Source organism: Micromys minutus, assembly GCF_963924665.1.
Source record: "Micromys minutus genome assembly, contig: SCAFFOLD_202, whole genome shotgun sequence".
In the NCBI taxonomy this organism is placed as follows: Eukaryota; Metazoa; Chordata; class Mammalia; order Rodentia; family Muridae; genus Micromys; species Micromys minutus.
The window spans coordinates 268,521-280,812 of record NW_027667733.1 but is presented as its reverse complement, the minus strand read 5'-3'; the positions used below and the strand labels follow the sequence as shown (position 1 = coordinate 280,812).

Below are 12,292 nucleotides of genomic sequence, written 5' to 3'. Positions count from 1 at the left end.
ACCCATGGCACCACGCGGCCACGATCAGCTCACGTGGCTCCATGATTAGTCACTGGCAAGCTTTCTAAATTCTTTAGTTTTAGAAAAATTTTAATGTTTAGGAATGGCTCAAATATCAAAATGTATGATTGTCCTCTGTGTGTGAGTGTATACATGTGAACAATCTTGCTTCATTAAAAATATTAATAATAAAATAAAAACATAAACCCCAAATGCCCAAATCTGGTTCAATTTTCATTTGTTCTGAGGTGAGCCATAACATCTGCACTGAATTCTTTAACCATGTGCAACTCTGGGGAAAATATTTTTTCTTCTAAAAGTCTAGTAACATTTCTAAATAGTATTCATATCCTACAAGAATTGGTTGTTAATTTAAAACTCCATTAGTAAAATTAGAGTACAAGCATGATTAACCCTCCAGGATTGCACATCCCAGACTCCAGTGAAAGCTACATTACATCCTCAGTAGTACAGCATCTTCCACAGTCACTTCCACACCAGAGGAGACAGCGGCATCTCAGACGGCTGAGTACAGTGGAACTAATAAAGCTCTTAAAGGCAGCGGACTGCGGGTTGATGCAGAGAGGTACTCTGTTTCCTATCTGCTGTTCCAAAATGAACTGGTGGATACTTTCTTTAACTTGTCAGACATAGCTAAGGTTCTTCTCAAACCTGTCATTAAATTTGGGGTTGGTGACAGGCTCAAAATCACTGGTATAGACTCTTCCCATCGAGGTGGAAAAGCAGCATTTGCACATACACGAATGGCATCTCAGCTGCTCTTCATCTAGGTAGGAGTGGGCTAAGGCATCCTTAGTGGATATTCTTTTTGATGGATCAAATATCAACATCCTGGAAAGCAGGTGAATGGCTTCATGCATGGCCTGGCTGGATAGGGTGTAAAGTACAGGGTGAGATGACTGTTTATGAAGACCCCTGAGTATGTGTGCCTTAGCACCTTCACAAGCTCTTTGCTTCCAGTGATGGCGTGCCAACAGATCTGTGATCAAATCCAACTGCTGAATGGGACTCTGCACCTGAAACAATATTCTTCAGCCCAGTAGTTCTGCAAAGATGCACCCGACAGACCAGATGTCAAAAGCATTGCTATAATGGAAGCTGCCCGTCAGGATCTCTGGAGTCCGGTAATACTGAGTAACAACTTCTTGGGTCATATGACAGGATTCACCCAATTCTTCTACTCTAGCCAATTCAAAATCACAAATCTTTAGTACACAGTTGCTGTTCACAAGGAGATTCCCTGGTTTAATGTCTTGATGTAAAATGCCAACAGAATGGAGATATTTCAAATCTCGCAAAATCTGATAAAGAAAAACTTTGACATGATCTGAGCTGAGTGACTGAGGAGAGACGATAATTTTATGTAGGTCACTCTTCATCAATTCTGTGACAACATATATTTCTTCAAAATAGTCAATGTGTGGAGGCTGGAGTATGTCGAGGGCAGAGAGTACATTATCATGTTTAAAAAAAAAACACAACAGCTGCAATTTCTGGAAGACTCTTCTGCAAGAGACCAGATTCTGGAAGACATTGGGCATCTTTGTGAGTGTTACTCTCTTTCCATCTCTTGGATCTGTTACTAACCAGACAACACCAAAGGCTCCATGTCCAATAGGTCTATCTGGCTCAATGTCCAGCTGCTGTTGTGGATGATGCAAGTGCTGATGATGGTGCGCCTTAACCGTAACAGCTGCAGCAGCCTGTACCCAGCTGGGGCTGCTGCAGGGGATGGAAATATGGCTGCTGTTGCCCAGGGTTTAAACTGTCTGCGGCTGCCGCAGCTGTGGAAGATGTATGCTGCTGTACTGGGTGTATAGCAGCAGCCGACCCCTGATGAAGGTGGTGTTGAGGATGGTGGTGGTGGTGAAGGTGAGGAGGAGGAAGGTGTGGAATGTGGTGATGGTGGTGGTGGTGACCTGCTGCTGCTGCAGATGTTCCGCCGTTGTAAGCTGCTATCATTTTAAGTTGGCTCTTGTGCCACAAAGAGACACTCAAAAAAAAATGCCCTGTGATTGGAAAGCAAACTGGGTCAAGCTGTCATTTTGGCCATTTAAAAAAAAAGAAGAAAAACCACTCACTCCACTTCAAAAACCACAGAGCAGAACTGGTTTTATGTCTTCATCAGTCAATCCAGACAAGTTTGAAGATCTGGGGAGTTAGATTTTTTTTTTTTTTTTGGTGTGTGTGGAAGGGTGTGGGTTGTCAAAAAAAGTTAATAATATATAATAAGAAGAATAAAGAGAGGAAAAGAAAAAGGGAAAAGGGCTTCTTTTCCCCAGAATTCCTACCACAGGTGGATACTAAAACTCCATTCTTAATGGGGGCAGGGGGTGTAGGTTCCAACTTTAACTGTGGGAATAAAGGTCAAACCTCCTGAACCCCTGAACTTCACACACGAAAAGAATTTGCTAACATGCCACCCTTGGAACCTTGTGAGAGGGTTGACTCATCTACCCCTTCCATTCCCACATCCACATTTTTTTCTAAATGTAGGACCCCCTTTCAGGGACTCCCCACTCGAGTCTCAGAACACGGGGTTACCCAATGAAATGTGAGAGACCTTCTTGCTGCAAAAACACGAGATAGTTTAATGACGGAGCTCCGGGCCGATACATATCTCACACAGGAGACAGAGGCATCGACCCTGAACTCAATTAGGGGGACATATTTATAGGGAAAATTACATAAGCAGTTAGCAACAAGCACATAACAATTTCATTGGTTTATTCAAATTGGCACTCTCTGTTCTTGGATATAATTCAACTCTAGACCACTCTGTTTTGGGGCACACTGACCTTCATACTTTGTTTCTCTCAGGACTGCAAGGCCAGCCCAGACTTTATCAAGTCTAGCCGGTCTGGGTTTGGGCCATTTCTTTAAACAAGTTATTTTGTTCTTAGCCTTGAAGCATACTTGTCCTCAAAGCAGGGTTAGTGGGAGCTAACTTGAAACTTTAACTCTTTCACTAAACACTTCCCACCTCCTCAAAAACACATTTAAAAAAATTCCAACCACTCTAAATAAAAAAGATGAGGGAAAATTATCAGGGAAACCAGTTTCTAGCTTCCCTCCCCTCGAACTTTCAGGCCTTCCCACATCTTCCCCTACTCTGAATGACCTGATTTAGGGGGATTGGGGAGATGTACCAAACTTTCCTGGGAAGAATGAACCAGGGAAGGAGGCTGGAGGAAGAGAGTAAGGAGAGGAGGCCACAGGCAGGACAGAAGAGGAGAGGGAGAGAACCCCAGCAAAAGTGAAGGGAAGAAGGTGCAGGGAGGGAATGAAAGAGCACTCAGACACCCAGGTACAGGCAACCGCCCAGGATGAGGTTAGGGTCCCAGGGTCAAAGAATAGGAGCCCCGGAAAGTGGGTAGGGGGCTGTCGGAAGCAGGCTGACTCCTGCCCCCGTCACCGCAGGCTGCTTGTGCTGAGGAGGGTTGGGGAAGAAAGCAGGTGGGTCCCCTGTGCGACAGCCCTGCCGGGCTCAAGGCTGCTCCGTCTCCCCCCTCCCCCCATCCGGCTTCCGTGCCCATGGTTGTTTTCTCCACAGCCACTGTGACCGCTTTTTATTCAGCCGCCGGTGCCGGTGCCGCCTCGGCCGGACTCACCTACCCTAGCAAAGCCGGATAGAGGGTGAGGTTTTATAAACTTTGTCTTGAAAGTACAGTCTTTTCTGACTTGTTCTCCAGGAGCCTTCTGACTGGAGATGAGAGCCCACCAGCACTGCAGAAGCTGACAATTCAGATTCTGCTGAGATGAGGCTTTGCTCATGTCCTCTCTGCAGGAACTTCCCCCTGGGCTCTTCCCAGCACTGCTGAAGAAGGTCCACACTGGCAGATACAAAACGCTTGTGAAGGCAATGGTGGCCTCCTGGTCATTTTCCTGTCTGCCTGTGGGAGCACTGATGAAGACACCTAACCTGGAAACTTTGCAGACTGTGTTAGGTGGAGTAGAGATGTGACTAACAAGAGATTTTCACTCCAGGTATGCAACAACTAAGGACTATAGAAGGGAGAATGTGGAGTACACAGCAGAGAATTTCAGGGAGGTTGGCTTGGTTTTAATTGGATCAGATGCTTTCGATAGCATCATCGTACATGAATTCTTGAAATCCACCATTTACTTGTACTGAGGACAGTTGGATATAGATTAGAGTTGAATGTGTAATAAAGAAGATGTAGCCTCACAGTAGAACAGGCCTATACCTGACTGGAATCATAGAGGCTGAGCTTGACACGGGGACCAGTCAGATGAACTGTGGGAACAGGGGGCTTGTGGAGTCAGACAACTTGATAAATTTGAGGGAATCCTGCCAGGACAGATTACCTAAATGCTTTCTCCTGGTCTTGTAAAGTTTGTTCTTCATTGAAATCTTTAGTAATAAATATAACAGGTCTGTTTGTGGATGTCATTATTGTTATCTGAGTGGATTTAAGTGTCTAAATTTAAAGACTTTGGCAAAAAAGGCCCTCTGGAGAGACTCATAATGATCACTGCGATGCCAGGCCTGTCACAATCCAAAATATTGGATAGGTGGATAAAGTTATCAGCTAAGATGGTTTACATATGGACATGTAGTTTGTACCGTGGTACAGAAGTCATCAAAATAACCTCTATGTCTCTTACCCTCCTTTTCTTTAATCCCCAAAACCTTGTTTTCCTGTCTGCCTGTCAACTTAACTGGTCTCTTGCCTGGAACCTGTGAATATCCTGGCAATTTGGTCACAATAAACTTTTTTCAAGCTGTTAAAACAAATAAACAGAAAAATTATTATTCACATTTTAAGAGCATAAACTCCTTTAGAAAAAGACCACAGTTTGGTTTCAGAACTACATCTTTAGGTGGTTCTTGGCTGTAACTCAGGATTCAGTTTCTTCAGGCCCATTTCTTCAGGCCTTTGTGGATACCAGCTTTTACATGCACAATATGCATAGCACATATGCATATACACCTAATTGATTAAGACTTGGAAGAAAACCCTTCATTTCAAAATCTATTTATTTAAAATGGAGCTATTCAGTAGCAGGGTGCAAGCTTGACTTTTGTGTTGCTCCAATGTTATCCCCACACACCACACAGTCAAGAGAGTATGTGGAGATTTAGGTGTGTCCACTGAGCTACTTGGTGAGCAATAGCCTATTTTGCTCTGGGCTCCAGTTCCATCCTGCTCTATGGATGAGTGAGAGAATACTAGAAATTTTTAGTAGGACAATATCTTCTATTGATCTATCTATCTATCTATCTATCTATCTATCTATCTAGATGATCTATGAGGCCAGAATCATGAAGACATGACCACACAATGACTCAACAAAAAGATAAAGAGAAAATATCAAACCAAATTTTTATATAAATATCAATGGAAAATACTCAAAATAATACTGGTAAAACACATCTAAGAACACATCAAAAATATCATCAATTCTGAACTAGTAGGATTCATCCCAGTGATGCATGAATGGTTCAACATAAAAAAATACAGCAGTATAATGAACCATATAATCAAACAGAAAGAAAAAGGCCACATCTTCACTAAGCAGAGGAATATCATCACTCTGTCAAATACAGGGCTCATGTGGCTCTCCCATTCTTTAGGCTGTCATTGGCCTGCTTATGCACTCATTTACTCTATAGAAGCTTTTTAGTTTCATCAAGTCCCATTATTAATTACTCAATTTATTGCACGTGCTACAGGTTTCTGTTCAGGAAGTTATGTCCTGTGTCAACATGTTCAAGGCTAATCCCCTACTTTCTCTTTCACTAAATGTTGTGTATCCACTTCTATGGTGAGGTCTTTGACCAAGTGGAATTGAGAAATTAGAGCCTGATAAATATAGAACTTGCTTTCGTCTACATGTCGACGTTACTTTAGAGAGGCACCATTTGTTGATATTGCTTTTTGAACCCAATGTCTCTTTTGGCATCCCTGTTAAAAACTTTGTGTCCAAGGGTGATTGTTGTGTGGGCTTATTTCTGGGTCTTCAGTTGTATTCAATTGATCATCACATGTGTTTTTCTCCAAATACCATGCAGTTTTTATTATACAATGGCTATATAGTACAACTTGAGATCAGAGAGATATAGAAAGAGGTGTCAAACATGTTATCCTTCCTGAGAGAATTTTGGTTCTGAGGACTACTGTTGGTACAATGTAAAACAAGTGTGGTAGAAGATGTTTTGTAGTCACTGTGAATCTTTGCCCTAGAAATTTATTTGAAAATAGCTGAATATCAAATAATCTCAAATTATGCTTCTGGAAAATCACATCTGTTCATGATTCTCATGATTCTACTTCTTTCCAGAGTGAAGCCTTGCAATACAGTAACAAGGACCAAAAAAAAAAAAAAAAAAAACAACAACAGAAGAAAATAAAACAAGCAAAAAACCACACTCAGTTTATAGTTGCTAAGCCAATAACATTAAAAAAACACCAAAAATCAAAAAAAAACAAAAACCTCTATCTACTCATTAAGTCTGTATTTTACTAAACAGTAAAAAATGTACAGAAGAAATCTTTTTTTGTCATTATATTATATCCATAAAACAGGGTATAATTGATTTGAGGGCAGTTAAAGAGGAAAAAAAATGTAGATTACAACAAAGTTTTAAAATACAATTATTTGTTCCATTAGGTGATTTAGGATACTTAAAAAAATTCTGTCTTATGTTGAGGTCCTTCATATAACATTAATCACTGAGCATTTAGATACCCAGAAAAATGTGACCCATAGTCATGTGGCAGGCAGGATGGATGCAGCAGTCCATGTTTGTTATCTCAGCACTTAGGAAGTGGAGGCACAATCAATAAGAAAAACAAGAATTCTGGCCCATCAGGTTGTGGGGGATCAGCACTTTGGAACATTTGTTCCTCCTTCAGAAGAGAAAAGTTTTGTTTCTTGCCCCAGGCCAGACAGCTCCCAACTGTCTAACTCTACCCTAAGGACCTGACACCTCCAGCCTCCAATGCTTCTAGCACTTGCACTAGTATGATGCCCACTCTCATAGCTAAATGATGAAAAGAAAATTATACAACACTTTTCAAGAGTAATAGGTTACCTGGCAACTTGGAAAAGAAAGATACAAAGCAGAGTGAATCCTGTGACTTTATTCAGATACATTCCCCTTGCTCTGTGCTCCTTTCCTTTGACTTTGTTTGAAGCATACAAGGTGCCTCCAGGACTAAGCATCTTGAATTTGAATAGTTTGTAATTTCTAAAATCTCCTTCATAGGAGAGTGTGTCTCCATTATCACTTCAGTGTAACAATTCTGTACACAAAAACCACTGAAAAATTCGGTACTCAAGGTCCTGAACGGACACACATGAATGTAACAAATAACTAAAAGCAAAGGGTACATTCCAATTTTCTGAAAATAGAAGCAAAGTATGGTCTACTTGTCATGCACAATATTTCTTACATATTTTACAAGCTTCGTTAGCAAAGATTATCTTTTTGGGCTGCCCCACATGCCTGAGTGTATTCACGAACTAAAAAGAAATATATATGAGTATTTTTATGGACATATTCCATGTTATCATAGCAGTCCACAGGAAGAGGGAACAGCTCCATAATCATCTCCCTCTCCCTTAGGAACTCTGTGTTTTACATAACTTCACTCAAGGTATGCATAGAGATTTTTCTGGCTATAATCTGGAGGAAAACTGTCAGAACTTTCTGGAATGTGTCTCTATCATTTATATCCAGATTAGTAGAACATGCCTATATCAATTCCCACAGATTCAGAGCCTCAGTGAACTAAGACAGCAGGACATGAATTGTGTCCAATTCCTTTTACAAATGAGGCATCTTCAAGCATTCAGAGAATGTAGCAGATACTCTTCAGACACTGGACTTTCTGCTGTGTGAGAGAACAGACTCAGATCAATGGCCTCCCACCTGCCTTCAGCTAATCCTTATAAATAACCAATGTCAAATAACCAAGCTTCTCATGGAACCTTTTCCAATATTTGAACCTCTGATCCCCTTTCCACCTACCTAGTGCCTGCATGGGTATGTACCACTATTTCCATTTTTATGATATGTTCCTAAGGTTTTCTGTGTGCTACTTGATATATTGGGCTATATCCCCAGACCAACATCTTCAGTTCTGTTCTTTGAGCTTAGACTTATGTTGTAGCCCAGCCTGGCCTTGGAACTAATTCTAACTCAGCATCCTCAGTGATCTCATTCAAAGTTATATGCATAGAGAGCATGGGAGTGTACAGATTCTGTAAGACTGTAATTCCAGAACCTAGGAGGTAGAAGCAACAGTACAGGACAAGGAGGAACACGAGGCTCCTTGTATATGGCAAACTATAACATGAGTCCAGATAGTACTACATTGTATTTTTAGGACTTTGTTGCTAGACTGTGTCACATGAGAACATAAAATAATAAAAATAAAAAGGAAGCAAAAAAGAAAAATGGATATAGAAACCAATAAAAAAAAGAGGAGGAGAAGAATGAGAAGAAACTCAAAAATAATATGGGGGAATTGAAAGATGGCTCTGAGGTTAAGAGCACTAGCTGCTCTTCCAGAGGTCTTGAGTTCAATGCCCAGCAAGGTGGCTTATAACCATTATAATGAGACCTAGTGCACTCTTATGGCCTAATGTCTACATGCAGACAGAATGCTGTATACACAATATATAACATAGGAATGGATACAGAAAATGTGGTACAAGGATAAGTGAGTCAAGCTTATGGAAAGCTGAAAAAAAAAAAACATTGTAGCAGGCAATGAGGAAGACAACCAAAAGGCTAAGAAGATATATTGAGCCATTTGACCCTCCAGTGGCCAGTTACTATTCATCAAGAGCAGAAAAGAGACAGGAACCCTTGGCCAGCCTGCTCCTTACCACCTTGTTTGACAGTCCATTGCTTACCTGCAAAGAATTTATATACAGATGAATAGTTTTGCCTCCACAAATACTTGAAATCTAATGTTACAATGCTTTTTTTGTCCATCAATTCTAGGGACCTGTTTGGACATGCAAAATGATGGCCTGCTGTATTTGATGTTTGGTGGATGCACAGTGCAATGACAGAGTACTTTTTTACAATAAGTTTATGGCTGCCATCATTTAAGATGTTTCATGAGCAAGTGAACTTACAAATGAAAGAGTACATGCCTGCACACACACACACACACACACACACACACACACACACACACAAAAGCCTATACACACCCATAAAAAGATTGCTGTATTCCAACACCTTTCCTTCAGATGGAGGAAGAAAGACCTATAATGTGTACAAGGCTCTGAGACTCAGCCATGCTCTGCTGCCTAGTCCTATATTTTTTCCTCTTCAGGGCATTTTCTATGCAGAGACTCACTGGTCCTACAGTAACTTAGAAGGTCTACACAGCTAAGCTTGAAAACACAAAACCATCTTTGAAGTTTTGTGTTTTGAAGAGAGTTTGAAGAGAAGACTCTAGCAAGCTAAATTGACCATCATAGTCTCCTCCCCAAACCTACCTTGGCCAGGTAGCACCAGAGGAAGCCAGTAACCCATGATCATTATTCAGTAACTTTTTAAACACATTACAATACATATGATAGTGAAAGATCCCTAATGTCAAAGGAGGCTAGTGAATTAACCTGGAATAATTTTTCTGAAAAGCAGCATTGTGCACAACTATGAGAGAGAATCTGTCCAGAAACAAAGCCCATGATATCCTCAGCAGCACAGTGTCAGCAGAGGGTTGCACTGTAAGATCTTATGCATCCTTACAGTGAGGGCAATGAAATAAACCAGAAATTTCCAGGGGACTATCTTTGTGCAGGGAAAACAAAAAAGAAGTCTTGTTTTATTTTATAAAAGACCTGTGTGGCTTAACTTTTGTGTTGATTATAAACATGTTTATCACAAATCAACAAAAATGTAAAAAATGCAGAGAAAGCCACCATGTGCTTCCACTGTGAGCAGTTAGACATTGTAGCAATTAGTTGAGGCCAAACAAGACAGGGAGCTGTACCTAGGAGGACACAGGGGATGCAAAGTCTGCTGTCTAGCTAGCTTAACCAAAGCAGGGAATTTCAAGGTTAGTGAGAGGCCAGGGTTCTAAGGACTAAGCCAGAGAATAACTGGACCAAATTAAATGTCATTAACTGACCTCCAAACCCACCCACCAAAATACACATTGGCACATACATTTATATCACACATAAACACACACACACACTCACACACACAGAGAGAAATCATGAATGAATAGTAGACTGAAGAGACCAATCTGGTGAAGGAACACCTGAATTTAATGTGGAGAAGATGTGTAGAAAGAGCAACATTCCTCCACTGTTGGTGGTATTATAAACTGGTACAACCACTCTAGAAATAAGTCTGGAGGTTCCTCAGAAAACTGAACATAGTGATACTTGAGGACCCAGCTATACCACTCCTGGGCATATACCCCAAAGTAGCTCCAACATCTAACAAGAACACATTCTCAACCATGTTCATAGCATCCTTATTTATAATAGCCAGAAGCTTGAAAGAACCCAAACATCCCTCAACAGAAGAATGGATACAGAAATTGTGGTACATATACACAGTGGAGTGCTACTCGGCTATTAAAAACAACGAGTTCATTAAATTCCTAGGCAAATGGATGAAACTTGAAGCTATCATCCTGAGTGAGGTAGCCCAGTCACAAAAGAACACTCATGGTATGCACTCACTTATAAGCAGATACCACCCCCTTCCCAAAAATAAAGCTCAGAATACCCAAGAAACCATCCACAGAACTTATGAAGCTCAAAAAGAAGGAAGACCAAAACGTGGATGCCTCAGTTCTTTTTAGAAGGGAGAATAAAACAGGAGAAAATACAAGGTCAAATAGAGGAGCAGGGACTGAAGATCTACAGAGACTGCCTCACCTGGAGAACCACCCCATATGCAGCCACCAAACCCAAGCACTATTGCTGATGCCAAGAAGTGTTTACTGGCAGGAACCAAACACAAATGTTTCCTCAGAGGCTCTCTCAGAGACATAGATATAGATGGGGATGCTTGCAGCTAAACAGACTGAACATGGTGACCCCAATGAAAGAGCTAGAGAAAGTACTGAAAGAGCTGAAGGTTTTGCACCCTCATGGAAAGAGCAACATCATCAACAGTCGAGGCACTGAGGTGGAGAGAATGATTGGGAGAGAAGCACCTTCATAGAAGCAAGTTGAGGGGGAGGAGGAAGAGGAGTGGGAGGGAGAGGGTATAACATTTAAAATGTAAATACAGAGAATAACCAATAGAATTGGGAAAAAAATTTCTGAATGCTGACATTAAAAGTGTGTGCCAACTCTGACCAGCTTCATTGGTATTTCTAATGAACAAACAAAAATCTTGTAACAGTTCTAACAGTTGTAACAGAGTTTTGAAGTACTATGTGCTACTTCCTTTCACCAGAAACTCTGAGGCTTCTGGCCTGTACCAAGTGAGATGAAACTAAGGGAAGCCTAGTTGATCTTCCTGATGCCATGCCATGATTCTGCAGCAACCCTTTCCTAAATTAAAAGGAGCCTCTATGGAGTAGGCCCCTTGGTGATACATCCAGAATCTTTCAGACTAAGAAATAAGCCAGCTAACATTAGTGAAAGAGGAAAGGAAAAGTCACATTGAAAAATATGTGCCCTAATTGAAAAGAAATACCTCAACTTCTAAGATACCAACAATCCCCCTCTAATTTTTGAGCTTTACATAGTGATACTTGCAACTCCAGGTGGTATTCAAAAGCAGAGTTCTTCCCAGAAAAAACATACATGATTTTTCAATCTTACATCTGTGAGGTAGGTGGCATTATAGCACAGATTCAACCCACCCAGTATAAGGATGCAGAAGCCATAGATGGCAATGCCAAATAGACTCCTTCTTGAAGTTATGGACCCATTAAAATTGAGGTTAAAACTAAGCTCAGGCCACTCCACTCCCTTGCCCATTCTCCTGATTCTTATGTTTGCTATGAGGAGAGTATCTTGGGACAACTCCAACATCCTCATGTCTGGACTTGTGAGCTCATAAAGATAGATGTTGGAGAAGAGATGGCTATGTGGGTTCCTTGTAGTAACACACAGTCCAGGATGACCTTTGCTCACTGATGCCCACTTTTTAATTGACTGCTTATAGTTGAGAAAAGAAGGATGTCCAAGATGATATTTTAAAGAAGGAACAGAAAGTTTATAATTTTATATTTTTCCTGTAGTTGATCCCCTATGTGCTCAAGAAAAAGTTTTCATTGCAAAAAATAAACCATAGATTTTTCTAAAA

General features: G+C 40.8%; 1 pseudogene across 1 annotated transcript; it reads right to left on the bottom strand.

The window, feature by feature from the left end:
- Window positions 1-486: 486 nt before the first annotated feature.
- Window positions 487-9,544, bottom strand: LOC308416148 (serine/threonine-protein kinase NLK-like; annotated as a pseudogene). The gene is made up of 3 exons: window positions 9,508-9,544; window positions 3,633-3,959; window positions 487-2,014 (listed from the first exon to the last, which is right to left on the bottom strand). The product of its transcript is annotated as a serine/threonine-protein kinase NLK-like (transcript).
- Between the last annotated feature and the right edge of the window lie 2,748 nt (window positions 9,545-12,292).